Source organism: Nyctereutes procyonoides, unplaced genomic scaffold (genome assembly GCF_905146905.1).
Source record: "Nyctereutes procyonoides isolate TBG_1078 unplaced genomic scaffold, NYPRO_anot_genome, whole genome shotgun sequence".
In the NCBI taxonomy this organism is placed as follows: Eukaryota; Metazoa; Chordata; class Mammalia; order Carnivora; family Canidae; genus Nyctereutes; species Nyctereutes procyonoides.
The window spans coordinates 26,788,202-26,808,942 of NW_026575020.1; the positions used below are offsets into that span (position 1 = coordinate 26,788,202).

At 43.1% G+C, this 20,741-nt stretch overlaps 1 protein-coding gene across 1 annotated transcript in view; it reads left to right on the forward strand.

The window, feature by feature from the left end:
- NXN (nucleoredoxin) overlaps nt 1–20,741 on the forward strand; it is a 153,754-nt gene that overhangs the window by 577 nt on the left and 132,436 nt on the right. The gene's annotated exons all lie outside the window — the stretch shown is intronic.

Sequence of the window (20,741 nt, forward strand, 5' to 3'; positions counted from 1 at the left end):
CGGGGTCCTCGCCGGCGCCGCTGCCGGAGCCCTGCGCGCGCTTCCCGTCGTGCCCGTCAGCGTCCCCGTCCTCTGTGATGCCCGCCCCCGTCGGAGGACCCTGCCGTGTCCGGGCTCCCGCGGCAACTCCTCGGTGGGGAGCCAGGCCGCGCGCCCGTGGGGAAGTTTGACACCCTCCGGTCCCCGACCCCGGCTCGCGTCGCGAGCAGCCGAGAGCCAGGTCCCCACGCGCCGGAAGCCTCGTCTCGCGGGCGGCCTCGCCGGGGTCCCGACCCCGTGACCCCCACTCCCCACCAGAGGTGCAGGGAGGGGCTGCTTCCTCCGCTCGGCCGCCAGGCTCCCGGCGGATACCTGTGGTGGGTGGGGGAGGCGCTCGCCCCCTACCCATAATGCCCAGACCAGGAAGTTTCCTCGCTCCGGGAGAATCTGCTTTTCAGGGGACCCCTCCCCGCGTGACCCGGGACGCCCAGGCCGGGGCCGGGCCGCCCCGGGAGAGGCAGCCGCTAACCGCGGCTCTGGTTGAGGAGGGCGCTCACTCCTCTCCGCTTCTCTCTCCCTCTCCTTCCCTCCGCCCCCCCGGGCTCGACTGGTGGCCACCGGGGAGCTTTTCATTGTCTGCCTGTCCGGCAGTCCTCCCCAGACGCCTCCCAGGCACGGGAACAGACCCGTCCGCGCCGCTCCCCGTTGCTCGGTCGGTGTTGTGTTGGCACACTTCGAATTAAATGCTGAATAGGTGCAGATTAACTGGAAAAACGAGGATTTGGGGAAATTTATACTTCGCTGTCAACTTCTCATTCCTGCCAGTTTGCTGCTGAAATTACTTTGGGTTTTCGAGTGTAATCTGATGGATTGAAGATGTCTGTTCTAATAAAAACGGATTCGGGAAATTTTGTCACGAATTGAAACAGGACAACTTTTGGAGCGCTCTTACTGAATTGGTATGCCCGATGCAGCGTATGAATCCATCCCCTTCCCTTTCTAAGGAGAATCTTAGTTTATGGAGTGGACAGGAGAAGGGCTGTTCTGGGGGCTTTTAGGTGCCTCTAGAGAGGATGGTAACGGCGTGACGTGTGGTGTTCCTTTCATGTGTACAGTCTTGTGGAGAAGCATGATTTAGATTTAGTAAGAGCAAAAGGCTTATACCGTGACCCCGAATGTCTCCAGTAAATCACCCATCCTCACGCAGTATAAGGTACAGACTTGGGATTTAAAGTATGAAATACAGTTTAACAAATACAGTTTGTAAATTTCACATTAGAAAAACATGGGCTCACTAACCACACAGAAGCAAAACTTAGCGTATTAACCACTTTTTAGGTGATTTTGCTCATATTTGATAGTGCATGAATATGAATGGCTAGTCTTTTTTTGCTTTAAAAATATGGGAATTCTTTGTTTTCCTTGGTAGCTGTTTTTTTTATGTCAGTTTTTTATTTTATTTAAAGATTTTATTTATTTATTCATGATAGTCACAGAGAGAGAGGCAGAGACACAGGCAGAGGGAGAAGCAAGCTCCATGCACCCGGAGCCCGATATGGGACTCGATCCCGGAGGATCCCAGGTCTCCAGGATCGGGCCCTGAGCCAAAGGCAGGCGCCAAACCGCTGCGCCACCCAGGGATCCCCCCTTTTTTTTTTTTTTAATGTAGCTGTTTTTATGATCCTTTCAGGGAGGAATAATGATCAGAAAGTGATTTACCAAAAAATATTTTCATTGTTGTGGCAAATTTCTATTGTATACCAGTTGTGTAAAATAATAGTCCTTATTGGGCAATGTAAATAATTTCTAGCTTTTGCAAACCTACAATGATGGTAAAATGTTACAGACCTAAGGCCTATTGTGTTTTTTCACAGTGAAGGAAGTAAATTTGTTGGATGGTAAAAATATGGAGCAAATTGAGATGTTTTGCAAATGGTTAAAGCTTTTTCTTGAAAAAGGAGAATATTTCATGTGATATATACCACATATATACCACACCTGGTTTTCTCTGCCCTGGCTAGTCACTTTGCACACACACAAAAAAGTGGTCTGTGGCCCTGCTCTGGACCTGCTAGTTCTACTAGGATGAGAGTTTGGATGACATGGGACAGATCCTCATTTGAAAATACAGTTCAGAATACTGAACATGCCCAAACCATGGTGCATGGCATCTTAAACATTTATTTTTTGCTCACAGTTTTTCTGTCCTTCATCCAGTGGTTTGCTTTGTTCTGTAAAATAAGTCCAGTTTTTGAGGAGGTAGTTTTTGCTTCAGGATATTCATGAATAGGCAACTCAAGATCTGATCCCAGAAACATTCATCGTGATATACCAGGTAAAAAGACTTCAGCTGTGTTCTTTATGGAAAACATACTTTTAGAAATTACAAAAGCAGTAAACTCACTTTGACAGGAATTATTTTCTCCCTTGAAACCAAAGAGAATAAACAATTTTCTTTTTTTGTAATTTTGAGTTTTGTGTCTCCTGTTTGAAATCGAGATGCTTAGAAGTGAGTCTGTGAGCCAGTGGTGGCAGTTCCATGTTAAGAACAGTGAAAAAGGTCAGGGCATCACCCATCTAGGGGGCTAAGTGGGTGAACACTTACCTTCTTGCTGTTGAACTCTGTCCATGTTGTTTCATCAACTAAAATATTTTCACAGAAGAGAATTTTGTTTTATACTGACAGGCAACCAGAGTTCCAGATTACTAATTTTTTAAAGTTCTCATTAACATTTGTTCTTTACAACCATTCATATACTTCTTCCTATTGGGATAACAAAGTATATGGTTCTAATTAGTTATTGGCTGGCATTTCTCTAAAGAAAATTGAAAAATTATGGTGGGGAAAGAAAATGCTGTGTGGCATTCTTTTCTTTTTAAATTAATTTCTCCTTTATGCAGTAAGAAAGCCTGGGGATGACCATATATGTTATGCTTGCGTTTTGCCTGGTTCTGTTCACCTTGATTGGAACTCTGAGAAAACAGCAAATAAAAGGACTCCAGCATCTTAGAAAAAAAAAAAAAATCCCAAAGGAAGGTGTTCCTGTTTCTGCTTGCTTTTGTGGAAGGTGCAAAAGTAATTGAAGCTTCATTTTTTGGCTTCCAAGCACACATATGTAAATAGCTGTATAGAAATTGTAATTAGATGATAATAGAAGTTTGAGTGCCTTCACAAGAGCAGTTTTGTTGGGAAACATATAATCTTCAAATTAAGGTAGTTAGACTTGTTCTAATAAGTAGGTTTGCTTTTTGTTTTGTTAGTAGACATTTTTCAGATTTCTGGTGAGAGAGAAGGTGATAAATAGTTGGAAAGTTTAGGGATTTGATCTATTTCTACAGATGAGGATAAGTTACTTAGTTGTCAGAATAGGAGAGTCGATCCCCAGGATCTACTTCAGCATCATAGAGGGGAGTACAGATTTTGGGTTTTAAAGCCACTAGGCTTGGTTTTGCCTGGGCTGGATGCCTGGTGGATTACATTTGGTCATTGTGAGTGCGCTGACATCAAATGGTGCAGGGCCACTGGTCTTGGACTGGACGGATTCCTTCCAGGCAGAAGGGAAAAGAGAAAGTTGGGGCATGAGAGCAGCACTCAGGAGGTATCCCTGATTATCTCTGGTCTATTCTTCCTGCTTCCCTGTGGGGTTGCTTGCTCTGGGTGGTTCTTTTGGGTCAGACTAAACCAGAGGCATGGCCTAGAATTCACCAGCATCCCTTAGGCTCTTTGGAATGGGGCAAGATTTGGTACCAATCCAAACAGTGTTAGAGCTGCATCTCTCCCTGCTCATCCTCTGCCAAATCCAGATACCCTAGCCACTAAGAGACATGATCCCTGTGACATGACTGACCACTTTGAAGGTGCAAAAAGACGGCAAAAAAAGCACAGCTTCAAAAATTTGGGTTTTTAAATAAAAATTAAAAAAAAAATTATAAAAGGGATCCCTGGGTGGCGCAGCGGTTTAGCGCCTGCCTTTGGCCCAGGGCGCAATCCTGGAGACCCAGGATCGAATCCCACGTCGGGCTCCTGGTGCATGGAGCCTGCTTCTCCCTCTGCCTGTGTCTCTGCCTCTCTCTCTCTCTCACTGTGTGCCTATCATAAATAAATAAAAATTAAAAAAAAATTATAAAAAAAAATTTTGGGTTTTCCATCATCTGCCAAAGGAGCTTGGACCAGCCAGGACAGGTTCCCTCTGTTCGTTGTGTTTCCAGGACTTAGATCTGTCTAATAAAAGACAACAGTCCAATTAAAGTAGTAAGAGCAATTTTCCTCGAGAGGCTTTTTCCTTGTTCCATTATTTGTAATGTATTTTTTAATCTTTAATTTTTCTTCTCTGTAAAATGAAGACGTCTAGTGTAGTTATAGTTAAAAATAGGGACTGCTGTCCAGCTGCCTGAGCTCAGATCCTGGCTCTGTCGTTTGTTAGCTGTGTGACCTTGTGCAAGTTAACCCTACTTGTCTGTGCCAAATCTGTAAAATGGAGATGATAATAGCATCCGCCTAGCTTTTGCTTACTGAGCACATACTATGTGCTCAGTATGTGTTAGCTGTTCCTCGAAGTCTGAAGTTGTCCTGAAATTTAGGAATTCCTTTCAAAGTTTGAGCCTTCTGGAATATATCACATTACAGAATTGCAAACTGTTACAATTTTTCTAACAAATGAGTTTTTTTTTTTTAAAAGATTTTATTTATTCATGAAAGACACACAGAGAGAGAGAGAGGACACAGGCAGAGGGAGAAGCAGGCTCTGTGCAGGGAGCCTGATGTGGGACTCGATCCTGGTCTTCAGGATCACGCGCTGGGCCAAAGGCGGTGCTAAACTGCTGCCCACAAATGAGTTTTATTTTTTCATTTTTTAAAATTTTTATTTATTTATGATAGTCACACACACACACACACACACACAGAGAGGCAGAGACATAGGCAGAGGGAGGAGCCCGACGTGGGATTCGATCCCAGGTCTCCAGGATCGCGCCCTGGGCCAAAGGCAGGCGCCAAACCGCTGCACCGCCCAGGGATCCCAACACAAATGAGTTTTGTAAGTGTTAAGGAGGATATGGTGAAGGGGTTAAAAGAAATGCCCTTGAGGAGAAAGACCTAGAAAAATGAAACAACAAAAGCAAGTGAATATTTAAAAAATACTCCTTAAAGAACTGAGTTCTGAGATTTACAGAGCACCATACTCCCACTTGCCAGTGAAACTTGAGACATCAGATCAATGAAGCCCAGACATGATAAAGGGTAACAACTTTAAGATGATGAGGCACCCTTCTTGAGAGAGATTAATTATGTACTTGGTGATTGTTTTGTGGTTTGCCAGAGCTATTAGGAGTGTCTGCCACTGATCCTGCCTGCTTAAATCTGGGCAGCGTGAAGCTTGCAGGATTACTGCTCTTTCAGCCTGGGAAAGGGATGGTGCCCACTCTCTGGAGCAGTGACTATCTCCCCCGCGCCCCCCTTCCCCTAACACTGGCCACCTCCCTTCTGAGCTCTGGAATGTTGTCAGATAGGTTTGCTTAGACGTATAGCCCTTGTGGGTTATGATTCAGGCCTAGAGGTAGCGATTCAGGCCTGACTGACTAGCTGTCCACAGCCCTTGCTAACTGATACACATGGGGACGTGAACCAGAGCACAAGAGGAAAGCTGTGGGTTTTGAGGTTAGGGTCATTGATTTCATTTACGCTATCCATTTATGCTCCCCCCTCTTTTATTACTGACTGTTCCTTTTGGTTTAAGGTCTTGTCTTAATATCTGCACAAATTTGAGAAAGAAGACTTTGTGTTATACATATCTGGAGAGGAGGATGAACAAAACCCTCCGTGTATGGTGGGAGGTGTCTTTTTTTTTCCCCCCATAGTACTTGGGACTACAGGGCTCTAGCTAGCCCCATTCTGAATAGACTGGGCTCCTCAAGGCAGGATTTCTTTTCAGGGGAAGAACATAGGCTTGACCTGGGATGTTTTCTTTCTTCACATTCTGAATTCCCAATGGTGCTCAATGCCAACCACTAGGGTGCTTAGTTTTCTGTTATTAATTCCCCATTCTGCTTATTCAAAGGCACTCAAAGAAAATGGCTGTGAATTCAGAATCTTTTTGCTGGTCCCGACTCTTACATTGCTTTATATCTGGCCATTATTTTTAAAGGATGGAAGAGGGCAGCCCTGGTGGCTCAGCAGTTTAGCCCTGCCTTCGGCCCAGGGCGTGATCCTGGAGACCCGGGATTGAGTCCCACATCGGGCTCCCTGCATGGAGCCTGCTTCTCCCTCTGTGTCTCTGCCTTTCTCTCTCTCTCTCCCTCACACTTTCATGAGAGTGTGTCTCATGAATAAATAAATAAATAAAATCTTTAAAAATAAATAAATAAAAGGAAGGAAGAGTCCTGGAATCTCAGGAGCCATCCTTGCTTCTCCTGCACACCTCATACCCCGATGGCACTGAGTCTTGTTGATTTGATCTCTTTAATACCTCTCAACTCTGACCTCTTCTCACCATCCCTACCATCACTGCTTGATTTTAGGTTTCATCCCGACCACTGTGTACCAGCAGCTTCTCCTGGGGCTCCTTGCTTCCAGTCTTTTTTTTTTTTTTTTTTAAGGTTTTATTTATTTATTTGAGAGAGAGAGAGCCTGCGAGGTGCGAGTGCTGCGAGGTGCACGTGCTATGGGAGGGGCAGTGGAGGAGGGAGCAGATTCCACAGTGAGCATGGAGCTTGACAGGGAGCTCCATCCCATGACCAGGAGGTCCTCACCCCAACTGAAACCAAGAGTCAGTCACCTAACCCACTGAGCCACCCAGGCGCTCCTCCTTGCTTCCAGTCTTGATCCCTGAAATGATTCTCAGACCAACTTCTCAAGCTGTCTGTAGTCAATGGTCAATTTTATTTTGTTTTATTAATTTACAGTCAGTCACACCAATGCAAGTGGCCTTATTAAGCATGATTCCTATCTGGGTTGAACCACATGCAACCCCCTACCAGGTTGACCTTGCACAAGCTGGTCTCTGTCCTATTCAGCAAGATGAGCCCACTGATCACAAACCTGGGTGTTGCCGTAGTGTTGAGCTGCTATACATGTTTCTGAGTATTCTCAGTTTCTCTACTTACCTGGTGGACCAGTAAGAAACAGCTTATGGGCAAGCACTGGGTTGGAGACCCACCTTGAGCAGCTCAGCACCACTCTAGACTGCTTCCAAAAGGTCAAGTCCAAAAATCACAACTTTGATCATGTCATTCTCCTGCTTAGAATTCTTCAGTAGTTCTTCATAGCTTTTGGGGTCAAATCCAAATTCTAGAGCATGGTACATCACTCTTCTGCCTCTTCTCTCTCCTGTGCAGTGTCTACTTTACTCCCAACTGGCTGAGTTTGGAACTTCTTCTTCTTCTTCTTTTTTTTTTTTTTTAAGATTTTATTTATTCATGAGAGACACACAGAGAGAGAAGCAGAGACACAGGCAGAGGGAGAAGCAGGCTCCCCACAGGGAGCCCGACGAGGGACTTGATCCCAGGTCTCCAGGATCAGGCCCTGGGCTGAAGGAGGTGCTAAACTGCTGAGCCACCTGGGCTGCCCTGAGTTTGAAACTTCTAAACTTAGTCCTTGTTTCCCTGTTTCCCTAAGAAGCTCTCCTGTCTCTTTTCCCTCTAGGGTGGAATGATTCTTTGGGCTTCCATAGATCTTATGTACAAATACCCTAGCACTTAGGTTATTTTTAGTTTTCATTTAGACCATAAGCTTCTTGAGGACAGAACCAACCAAAGGGAGGGGAAGATAATCAGTCATGTGCTGAGACGTGGGTAATGTGATCACAAAACGCAGGCATGTGACTTTTAGATTGGGTATGTGAAAATATGGTAGATTCCACATCGTGTAAGTTGAAATGTGCACTTTCACTATTACATAGCTTAATTTTAACGCTTAATATTAGAGTTGGGCCTTAATTGAATTGTATAATTGTATATATCCACAGTATGTGGGTGTGTTTGTTTTTGTTTCTTAATGAGTGTTTAAAGAGTGCTTAAATAAGCAAATAGATGTGTAACTTCATTGCCCTGTAATTCCATGCTCAAAAATAAGAAAAGGCTCTATTCTCTACTTTTGTTTTTTAAAAGTATTTATTTATTTATTTTTTAAATATTTATTTATTCATGAGACACACAGAGAGGCAGAGACACAGGCAGAGGGAGAAGCAGGCTCCTCAGAGGGAGCCCGATGTGGGACTGGATCCCAGGACTCCAGGATCACGCCCTGAGCCAAAGGCAGATGCTCAATTGCTGAGCCACCCAGGCGGCCCGAAAGAATTTTAGTTAAATTAAACTTATTAACATATAATGTATTACTGGTTTCAGAGGTAGAAGTCAGTGATTCATCAGTCTTATATAACACCCAGTGCTCATTATATCACATGCCCCTCTTTAATGTCCATCACCAAGTTACCTACCTCATACCCTCACCCCCTTTTCCTCCAGGCACCCTCAGTTTACTCTCTACTTTCAAAATGTCAAATATCTTAGGCCATTGACATAGTCTTCTATCTGCAGAGTTATGATTCTATGCTTTTGTATTTCATAAATAATTTGGATTTCTCAAGAATCTTTCTTCCAAGGAACTCAAAATGCATGCCTATTGCATCTTCCAGCAACTAGTAATCATCAGTAGATATTAAATGTTTTAACTTTTCAAAGTATGTTCGAGTTGGAGAATTGAAGCAAATAGAACTGATTATTAGATGAGGGTCACAGTGTCGGATGAAAGGACTCGGCTGAACTCCCTTAAATTCAGTGGTCCTTTCTGTTCGTGAAATTGTATCTTAAAAAATGTTCACATCAAACATTCCCCATGGAAAAGGAGGGAGCTGAGAGTTCTGTTTTCAACAAATGGCTTTTGGTGTGGATTCACTCTAGATATGCATAGAAGACCCTGAAATAGGATAGAAGTAGTTTTAACTGCTGAAAGCATTTGCCTAGAAGATGGGAAAGCCAGAACTTCTTTTTTGTTGCTGCCTTTCTGTGGCGGTGGTGGTTTCTAAGGGCCTTTTAATGATTTGGCTTTTTTTTTTAGATCAGCCAGTGAAGTGCCCCCAACTCCGCTTCATCCTATGCAAAGCCTGCGGGCTGCTTCAGTGCTTTTGTTCAGAGACAAAATTGAACTTCAGGTATCCTGCCGAGATCCTAGGACTAAATCAGTCCTCCCTTTTATGAGGTTTTCAGAAACTGCTGTTCTAACTTCCAGTAAAATCTCAAACATGTGCTTTCTGCTTTATGACAAGTAAGAAGTATAGTAATTGAAAGTTGCTTGAGTGCTGTTATTCTCCAGTGAAACCCTGTAATGGAAACTTTTGTTCTGTGGCATCCATGATTAAAAGCAAACATAAATTTTCTGCTGCTTGCTGGTCATAACTCTTGGACCAGATATACAGTGTATTTTTGTATGAGCTACACTTAAGAAAATCCTTTTCAAAAAACCATTCACGCTTAATTTCAGCATTCCTTTCTGTTAGATCTATCACCTGGGGCGCCTGAGTGGCTCAGTGGTTGAGTGGCTGTCTTCGGCTCAGGTTGTGATCCTGGGGGTCTCAGGATGGAGTCCCACATCAGGTTCCCCACGGGAAGCTTGCTTCTCCCTCTGCCTGTGTCTCTGCCTCTCTCTGTGTGTCTCTCATGAATAAATAAATAAAATCTTAAAAAAAAAAAGATCACCCACTCCTCATTGTATTATTTTGATGTAGACACCAGTTACAGGTAAATTCAAGTAATATTTCTACAGTTAAGAATGCTTTTTATCTCAGATCATTGTTGAATAGTCATAAAACAGGGTGTGGTGAGTTTTGCTGTTCTAGGGATAGGGTTTCCCCTCTTTGTTTTCCGAGGAGAATTTTATCCAGATGAATTGGTTGTATAGTTTTTATTTGTCTTTTTTGGTCAGTATGCCAGGGATAAAAATCTGAATGGATGTAGTCTGTTTAAAATCAGAAGATGTTGCCTATTTTCCCCTTTAAATGTGATCAGGTCAGGCCAGTTTTCTTTTGATCGTGGTGGCTCATAGCACAGCTGCCTCATCTGTTAGTCATTTTTCAGGGTTTGATGTGAAATATACAGATTGGGCAGAACAACCTGCTTCGGGGAAAAATCACAGTGTTACCCTCTGAGCTCTGAATGGCAGCTCTGAGGACAGCGTTTTCTCCACTTTGGGCTCAGGCCTGACTGCAGCTTAAAAAAGCGTTTATACCCATGGATCTTCACAAATTCTCCATTATTAGAAATGAACATTTATTTTTATTTTATTTTATTTTTAAAGATTTTATTTATTTATTCATGAGAGGCGCAGAGAGAGAGGCAGACACACAGGCAGAGGGAAAAGCAGGCTCCATGAAGGGAGCCTGACTCGGGACCCGATCCCAGGTCTCCAGGATCAGGCCCTGGGCCAAAGGCAGGCGCTAAACCATTGAGCCACCCAGGGATCCCAGAAATGAACATTTAAAATCTGTTGCACAGTGGACAAGAGTATGGGCTCTGGGTCTGGGTTTCCTGGGTTTGAATCACACCCCTGTTGACTTTTAGCAATGTGATTTTGGTCTAAGCTTTGTGACCTGTGTGTCTCCAGGTCCTGGTCATTAAAATGAAGATAATAGTATCCACCTTATAGGGTTGCTGTTAGGGTTAAATGAGTTAATATTCAAAAAGTATTTAGAACAGTGCCAAGGACTTAGTAAGTGTCGTTTAAATGTTTGCCCCAAGTGCTTGGATATTTCAGTCCCTATGTTATGGCTATTCAGAATATAGGAGAGAAAAATGCTCAGCTTTTATTTCTTTGTATCACCTCTGCCCTCAGCATTATCTTTCGCTCAGCATCTAGACTCTGCATCTAGTGTCCTGTCATGTAATCTTGTTTCTCCTCAATTTTGTACTAGGACCTCAATAATTACTGGTCAGTTGTTGATTTGATAACACATCTGCGTGTCTTTGAATATGGATAGGATTCTAGACCATCTCTTTGATTGCTTGCTCAGTTTTCCTGAATGGATTCTAATTTCAGTTTTGAGCTGGGAGGGGGTAGCAGAGTCTGGTCTGTGTATATTTCTCCTGTCATTTATTTGTTTTTGGACTTTTTATTATGGAAAACTTCAAGCATTGCACTGGTAGGGAAAATAGCACAGTGAGCCCCTATATACTTGGGACCCAGATACAAGGATCCACCAACTCATGTATACCCTCTCTCCCTGCCCTTCATTGGATTACTTTGAAGCAGTTTCCAAGCAACATATCATTTCCTTCGTAAACATTTCGCCAAGGAACTCTTTTTAAAAAAATCAGAATATCATATCATACTTATAAAAATCCAGTAATTCATTAATATTGGCCAGTAACCAGTCAGTATTCAGATTTCTCTGATTGTCTCATAATTTTTTTACAGTTGATTTGTTTGAATCCAAATAAAGTTTACACATTGCATTTGATAGCTATGTCTCTAAAGTTTATTTTTTTTAAAAGATTTTATTTATTTATTCATGATAGTCACACACAGAGAGGGAGAGAGAGAGAGAGAGAGAGAGAGAGAGAGAAGAGGCAGAGACACAGGCAGAGGGAGAAGCAGGCTCCATGCACCAGGAGCCCGACGTGGGATTTGATCCCGGGTCTCCAGGATCGCACCCTGGGCCAAAGGCAGGCGCCAAACCGCTGTGCCACCCAGGGATCCCTCTAAAGTTTCTTTAAACCTAAAGTTTCTCTTTCCACTTAAGCTTTCTCTGGGTCTGGCTCCTTGCACACATTCCACATTCCCACCCCATCCCCCCTTTTTAAAAGATTTTATTTATTTGAGAGAGAGAGAGAGAGAGAGCTCGAGCAGTCGGAAGGAGGAGAGGCAGGGAGAGACAAGCCGACTCCCTGCTCGGGTGTGGTGTTTGATCTCGGACCCAGAGATCATGACCGGAGCTGAAGGCAAACACTAACCTGACTGAGCCACCCAGGTGCCCCTCCCAACCCCTTCTTATCCATATTTCCCCCTTAATCTGTAAAGGTTTGTAGAATATTGACTCTTAGGTTCAAAAGTGTCCTAGGCTGTTGTTGAGAAGTCCAGGTGTCAGCCACTTTGTAGGTCCTGGTGGCTCAAATGCAGTCCAGGTGTCAGTCACTTTGTAGGTCCGGGTGGCTCTAGATGGGCTGCCCTTCTCTATCTGTCCACCATGCTTCTCTCTTTGGGGCCCTGACCTCCAGCATGTTGCTCTCATAGTGACATGAGGGCCACCACAGCTCCAGGTTTGCTTCCTATCCTCTTAGATCCCCAGCGGAAAGAGGCCAGCTTTGTCACCCTCCAATCCCAAGACTAGTCACCGTAGCCAGAATATGTAATATACTGATTGGCTAAGCCTAAGTCATATCCACACCTGTATAGCCAGAGAGTGGAGTCACAAACTAAGTGGACTGAACATCAAGAAAGAGGTGGTGATGGGGGCTTACCAAGGAAAATGAGAGTGTGTTACCAGAGAGAGGGTACAAAAAGGAACTGTAGATGTCTACTTGAGTCTACTTGAGTCATCTATGCTAACCCCCACGCCTGACAAGTGGTCAGCCTCTGCTGGAGATTTCTGGTGTCCACAAAGTACCATCTCCTTAGAAGGCCATCCTGACATCAACCACCCTCTCCTCGGCAACTGGCCAGCCTTTAGAGAACTATAGACATGCCCTCTCTCTCTGAAATGAAAGATTCCCTTCATTCTTTGGCCATTTCTCATATGATATAGGTTCAAGTTTCATTACCATCCTGGCCATTCATATCTGAGCCCTCTCCAAGATTGTCTGGGACCTCTCTTAAGGAGTAGTCCCCAGACCTGAACACAGACTCCAGGGTGGTCTGCCCTGCACAAAGGGTCAGCTTATTACCTCCTTTGTTGTTATTATCTAAACTTACATCATCATAGTTTGAGATTGCATTAGCTTTTCTGACAGTCACATCACACTGTTGACTCACTGACCTTTTTGTCAACCAAAACTCAAAATCTTTTTCATCAGTTTTATATGTGAACAAATGAGAACACAGTCCCAAATCTTATATCAATGATCTTTAAGCATAAACAGTTTACTTAGATTTGATCATTTTCTACAGTCTGTCAAAATCTTCTTGCATATGTATATGGTCATCCACAATACTCATAACCTCTTCCGAGTTTTGAATTATCTAATCCATTCCAGACCTTCATGAAATCTGGGGATGGAGTTACAGGGCACAGCACTAAAGCCTCCTTCAGGCTAATATTGGTCTGTTAGTCAGTTGTTGAAACAACTTAAAATCCAGCCAGTTCTAAATTTGCCTAATTATATTATTATTCAGCCCAACTTCTCCATCCAGCTAACATTTATCATAGGAGACCTTAACAGATTTATTGCTATAACTGAGATATTTGTGGGATGCCTGAGTGGCTCAGCAGTTGAGCGTCTGCTCAGGTGGTATCCTGGAGTCCTGGGATCGAGTCCTGCGTCGGGCTCCCTACATGGAGCCTACTTCTCCCTCTGCCTATGTCTCTGCCTCTCTCTCTTTCTGTGTCTCTCATGAATAAATAAAATCTTAAAAAAATTAATTAGATATTTGCTGTTTCCCTTTCATGGAAAGATAGTCTGAAATGACTTCTGTTTAGGGGACCCATGCTTGCTTCTATTGATCACTTCTTTTCCTCAGTGTGTGTTTGATAACTGTAATAAGTTGTAGGATCTGTTGAAGGGTTGATTTCAATTTCACCAATTGGTAGTTTGCAGAATCTCCCTCTTTTTGCTATTTTTTTTTAAAGATTTCATTTATTCATGAGAGAGACACACACACACAGAGGCAGAGACACAGGCAGAGGGAAAAGCAGGATCCATTCAGGGAGCCCGATACGAGACTCCATCCCGCGACTCCAGGACCACACCTCGGGCCAAAGGCAGGCGCCAAACTGCTGAGCCACCCAGAGATCCCTTCTTTTTTTGCCCATTTGAAAACCAGTACTCCTTCCATCTGTTGGTTGCTGGTGAAGAAATCATTGATGGGGTTAGGTGATCTTGGGGGCACATTTTCTCGCTCTTGGATGTAATTCATACCTTACAGGAGGAGAGGTTTGAGATTGGCTGGGCCTGTGTGGAGTGTTGGTACAGTTGTTTCCTTCAGAGGACACTGTAGGAAGAGCTGTGGCCAGAGACCCCGTCTGTGTGTGGTTGGGAGCACCTCATTTGTTCAGGATACCCAGATCCTGCACTTTCTGAAGGCTATGTGGCAGTAGTGGCTGCCTTATCCCCAACCCAACATCTCCCTCCCCCACTGTCTCATTAGGGCACTAATAGAGCCTGAGGGAGTCTTTCCTTAATGCCATTTCTCCCTGTCAGGCTCAGGCAGGATGAGAATCTGGATGGCTAATTAAGTGTGGCATTTTGTTTCAAAATTAGCGTGAGACAGGAAACTAGCTACCAAGCAACCTAGTGTCCTTGTGAAGATAGATTTTTCTTAATATTTGACTTTCTAGGATGAATTACTCCATTTATTTGGAAAATTTTACCTTATTTTAAAATGGACTTGTTTTCTTATCTCAGTGTATTTGCCTATTTAAGATTACACATAAACCTGTTTTATGCTTTGCAGCTTGGCCACTAAGAATTTTGACATTTCACATGTTAGGCATGAGGATGAATTGGAATTAAATGCCTTAACACACTTTCCTAAGGGAAATCACTTTCCCAAATTTGCAGAAGGTTGCTGGTTTCAGCTCTTGGATGCATTGTTTTTACTTGTACAAATGTGCTTAAGAGTAAAATACCACTTAATACCACTTGAACATATTCTCTTTCACTTAGAGTTGTGGAAAGTATTAACTTGCAGTGACCGTGGTGGGACACTCTAGTTTTAAAGGCGCTTTTTGAAGCACTGCTTTCCTGTGAAGGCTTAGTGACTTTTTCTGAGGTCATCTGAGCCTATTTTTTGATTGATACAGCTACGGAGAAAGTAGTTACCAGGCGAGTCCAGATTCCTGGAACAAAACGTGGTGTGCCTTCACGAGGAGCCTGGGGTTGGTTTGTGTGTATCCACAGCACAAATTATGGTTTTACTGATGTTCACATTAAAAAGCCATTTATATTCCTTTACTCTGCATATACGTAAACACTTTTTCCACTTATTAACTTTTTCCCATTTGCAAGAGAAAGCCAGCATTTCATGTTTTAGTTAGAAAAATAATCCTCTTTCTAGAGATAATCACTAACCATCTCTTGTATATTCTTCCAGAAAAATACATATCCTGCATATGAGTGTATATGCTTAATTATTTTTTACACAGTAGATTTTAACATTTGAGATGAATTTTTGTTTTCTGAAAGGGCAGTGTCTTCACATGTTAAATAAAATTTCAAATAAAATGAAAGACATGCAGGGATAAAAGTCTCACTCCCACTGCTCACTGTTGCTTGCCTCCCCTAGAGCAGGCACCATGATCAATTTCTTTCTTTTTTATTCTTTTTTTTTTAAATATTTTTATTTATTAATTTGCAAGAGAGAGTGTGTGCGAGAGCACAAGAAGTGGAGAGAGAGAAACATGCTGCCCATTGAGCAAGGAGCCTGACTCGGGGCTTGATCCTAGGACTCCGGGATCATGACCTGAGCAGAAGGCAGATGCTTAACCAGCTGAGCCACCCAAGTACTCCCCACCCTGGCCCCCATGATCAGTTTCTTGTATATCTCTTCAGAGGTTTTGTACATACACAGGCATGTACACGTGTTTGTCTTGGATACACACATACTTTAAAAAAATTTTTTTTTAAGCCAAGCCTTTTAAACAGATCTTGCCCATATTTTTGGCTGTCCCTGACAGGTGCTGCTTTTTCTCTCAGGTGGGTAAAGACTAGAAATGTCATTGCATAGCCCTGTGTTAACTTTGTATTGTGCCTTGTATTGAACCCAACACAGAGACAAGGAACAGAATCCTTCCCAGACACCACTGTCCCTAGAAGGGAAGTAGCTTAGCCTGACATGTTCACTGAGTATGGTGGGCTTAAGAGACCTTTGAAAGCAGCTTTCCCTGACCTTGGAGAGGGGCCCCCTCTCAAATGGATATAAAGCACTGAGAAGTGTCTGTGGAATTTCCACTGCCATGCCCTGCCATTTGGATAAATTAAGAGGTTCATTCTCTGAGCTGTCGTTCTTCCCTTCCAAGAGTATTTGGATTTATACAGGGACAAAAGACCTCCCCATGCTGGGCACTTGTATTATGCTGTGTCTTTTGTGATGACTAGTATTAGGCAACCTGTATTTAATATAAGTTTTTATTTATTGGGTGTGCTGCACTCTTAGAAAATCCATCACCCCCAGAATCCAAAGTTATGAAATAGATAACATAAGGGATTATGTCTGTTATTTTCATTATGGAAGGATCTTCATTTTAGTAGGCCAAAGTGTTTTGGACTGTGAGCTCCTGAGAGATGTTCAAAATGGGATTTCTTCCACTTAGGAAAAAAACTCATAACATCTTTAGAATGCATCTGTTGTTTTGAGAAAAATGAACAAATATTACATCAAAAGTCATTTTACCAAATATCACACATAACTTTTCCCTTTCCCCTGCACATTCCTTACTCATTTCTATAAGAGGCAGCTGAGAAAACTTACAACTCATTCAGTTGTAAGTTTGTGGATGCAGACTGCTTACAAAAAATCAAGTTTGCTGTGGGAATTTAAATAGGTTTGTTATATAGATAGTAGAAATTATGAAAGGCAAACTTTGGAAAGATCCAATGAACTTTAAAAGGGGACTTGATTTAAGAATAAGAAGGGAAGGGGAATGAGTGTCAGTTTTGAAGTGAGACTTTGCCAAAGTTAGTAAAAACTGCAAGTTAAATGTACGTCCAATACATTAGAACAAAACTAATGATTCTTGCCTCATCTTACCTTTGTGAAGGTATCCTTTCAAGCTGTGTAATAAGATACTGGAAACACTAAATGTTCATTACAGAATGGTTAAGTAAATTATAGTACTCAGAATCATATTGAACAGCTTTTAAACATGGAGTTAATGACCTTTGCTGGAACATAGAACTGTACTTCAAATACTGTATTCAAAAAGCAAGATCCCAAATTATACAGATACTATGATTATAGTACAACACTGTTTAAGCAGATGTATAAGAAGAAAGATTGAAGTAAATACCCTGAATTGCTTATCATTATGTTAGGCTAATAGTGTCTATGGTGGTGGGTCTCTGATTTACAAATGCTCTGAATGTAATTTTTGTAATGAAAACATATGTGAAAAAAATAATGGTGCTCTTGCCCAAAAGAGTGTGCATCTAGTTTGGGAATGCTTTTAGTTTTAGGGTAGGGTTTTTTACCCCCTTGTGATCTAGTTGGCAGTTGAGTGGCATTTTCAGAAGATGAGCAAGTAACCTTGCTCACAGTCGTATTTTACTGAGCAGAGTAACACAGGGGAAAGAATGAGCTTGTGGTGACCTATTTCAAGAACGCTTTCTGGAAAGAACTTGTAAGCGACCTTTTCAAATGAGGGGGAAGGTAGTCCAGTGGATTAAGAAAGAAAGGTATTCTGGTTATAAATAACCACGTGGGAATGAAGGGGAAAGGCGAGAAGGAGCAAGTTCATTTGATCCAGCCCTGGAGAGAATAAGTACCCAGTACCGGGTGGAGAGGTTGGAAAGAGAGACCGTGTGCATGTTTGGAAACTGATGATTGACAGAGGCTCCCCACATTCAGGGAGAACACTGTTATCTTTTATAAGGAAAACAGAAATTCCTGTGGCGGGTGGTCAGGAGGATACATTTCAGGTGATTCTGATCTGGAGGGGTGATTTCATTGGGGGGAAGACTCTGGGAAACTGCTTGCACGGTGATGATGGCCTCTCTCAGGGTTTGGGCTTGGAATGAGAAAAGGTCTGGATTCCAGACATGCCAGGTAGTAAGAGACAGATGCCTTCATACCAAACAGGACAAACTGTTTGACCCAAACTGTCCTGGGTTCCTGTTTAAACCCAGGAACCTCATCATGGGCCAGGTTGCAGAAATGCGTGTTTTTTTTTAAGATTTTATTTATTTATTCATGACACACACACACACACACACAGAGAGAGAGAGAGAGAGAGACAGAGAGAGAGAGAGAGAGAGAGGAGAGAGAGGCATAGACACAGGCAGAGGGAGAAGCAGGCTCCACACAGGGAGCTCGACGTGGGACTCGATCCAGGGACTCCAGGATCATGCTCCAGACCAAAGGCAGGTGCTAAACCACTGAGCCACCCAGGGATCCCCAGAAATGCATTTTCTAAATGCTTCATTGGCTCATAGAGAAGAAACCCTGGGTTAATGTCTTCTGTTTGTGAAATAAAGGAAAAGAAATTCCTCTGGGAATATTCCAGTGCCAAATAGTGTTGGAGAGAAGGGGAACAATGACAGGGTCTAAAGAAGCTCCCAAGCTGGATTTCTTGCTCAGCATGCACTCGCACTTGTATTACAAAATCAAGCCTGCGGGTTTTCAGTGCTTTATATTGACGCTGCCCAACCTTGGTGGGTCACATGCTTTTTGAGTTATCTCATTTGCCACAGGCAGTGTCAGAGAAATTAATGACAAAGTCGGTGCTCTCAAAGGCATTTTTAATTTTAATTTACCTGGGGAGATAAGGCATGATATATATATATATATATATATATATATATATGTATATGTATATATATGTATATATGTATATATATATAATGTCTGTGTGTGTGTATATGTATGTATATAGTTTTGTGTATATGTTGTATATATCCAAAAATATATATTGTGTCTGTCTGTGTGTGTGTGTGTGTATACATAAACTTCGAGTCTTTGTTGGACGATGTTTGGTGAGTTGATTCTCATAGGGATGGGATTGCTAACAAAAGAAGCTCCCAAAACTGAGTCCTGTGACCCTAGTCAGACAGCAGCCACAGAGGCTGACCTCCCTCATGGATGACCTGGCTCAGACTTCTCTCTCTTCTTCTCTAGCTTTGAGATTTTGGGCAAGCTACTTTAATCTTTTCAAGTCTGTTTCACCATCTGTAACATGGGAACAGTACCTACCTTGTAGGGCCGCCATGGAGCTTTGAGGTAATGCAAGATTTAAAAAGCCCTCAGCATGGTGGATGGCACATGTCCCACAAGACCAGAATGTCTCTGAGGGCAGGGACTCTGTGCCCTTCATCTTGATGTTATTCGTGCTCAATACATTTGGTATAACTTATTAATGAATATTAGGCACAAATATTTATTGAAAGGAAGAATGAATAGGTTGGGACCAAAAATTGAAGAGTTGGCAGGAGTCGGATAGAAAGAGGAATGGAATTCCAAGCAGAAAGGCGAGTCTCAAAGTTAAACAGAGACGTACGTTCTTCTGTATATTTGTGCTTGAATCATAATTAAACAGATGCTCTTATTATATAACATTGGGCAATGGGGTCTTTGAATGTTAAATTGGAAAGGATGTTGGGGATTATGTAGCAACTCCCTTCCTTTACAGCTGAGGACACCAAGGCCCTGAGTGAACACAGCCATACTGCTGGCCAGCCTCTAGGTCACAGGTCCATGACATTCCTTGATACTCTTCCTGGTAGTGCTTTAAAAAAAAAAAAAATGGCCAGCAGAGTCCATCTGATATTGCCAAATTTTGCTCTTAGTGCCGAGAGATAAGCATCATGAAAAGAGGGAAATGCCACAGTCCTGTTTTTCCCCGAGTGACTTTGTGTCTTTTGGCCCATAGACAGCAGGGCTGTGCTTTTCCTGGTCCCTGAGAGTGGAGCCACCTTCCTGGGGAAGGGCGGGGGTCAGGCCCCGGTGCCTGTCAGACCTCCCCTGTGGAAAGCTTCAAGTGGCTGTAACTCACCACTGAGAAAACAAACACGTTGCCTCTGGGGACAGCAGCACTGAGCACTTCAGAAGGGGATTACCAAGGCTGAAATATGTGAGATGCAAAGAAAGGAATTTAAAAGGAGCCAGGTGTTTCAAATTGTGGGTCCAGGCTGATGAGGCTCCTAAGTGTGAAAGAGAAATTCCATTCGGGTGACTCGCCGGCCATGGTGTTTTTTCCTATGGGGCCAGTGGGGAAGGGAGAGGGGGCATGTTATCTTGGGGCCCATCCAGGCAGTGAGTGCCCTTCCCGTGTTGAGGGATAGCCGGGACCTGAACCCTGGATACCCCACCAGGGGGACTGGGGTCGTGAGAATTTGCCCTGTTTTTCCAGGGAGGTCGTTCCAACCTGAGCAGGAAGATAGAGGCTGAGTAGAGAAAAGCCCAGTCAGCACAGAGCAGCCCTCCCTGGATACATACTTGGCTTCAGCCTCGATTTTGGAGAGAGGACTGGGCCAGACCAGCTATTTTACTAGAGGGAGCATTTAGATGTTCTGAAGTGTAGGGGCTGGGAATACTTTCTAAAGCCAGTTCTTGTTAATGAATCATCTTTGTGTGCTTCAAAATACTTTCAGAACTCCAGCACAGTCTTCTAGAAGCTGTGCTTGGCAGCTGGCTTTCCAGGGAGGTGATGTGGCATAGATCTCTGGGGACCGTGTGTGTATGTGTGATCATTTTCCTCCACGGAACTTGTTTCATCTGTGTTTCTGCTTAACGACCCCTGGTCCAACACATGCCATTGAGTCAGTAATACTGAATTTTCTTCCACGGCAGTATAATGTGTATCAGAACGAAGTTTATCTTTCTCCTCAGGACACAGCACAGCCTTTTTGCACTCAGGAACATTAGCTAGTGCTTCAGCATGATGCTTGGGGGGCATTTTAAACAGTGA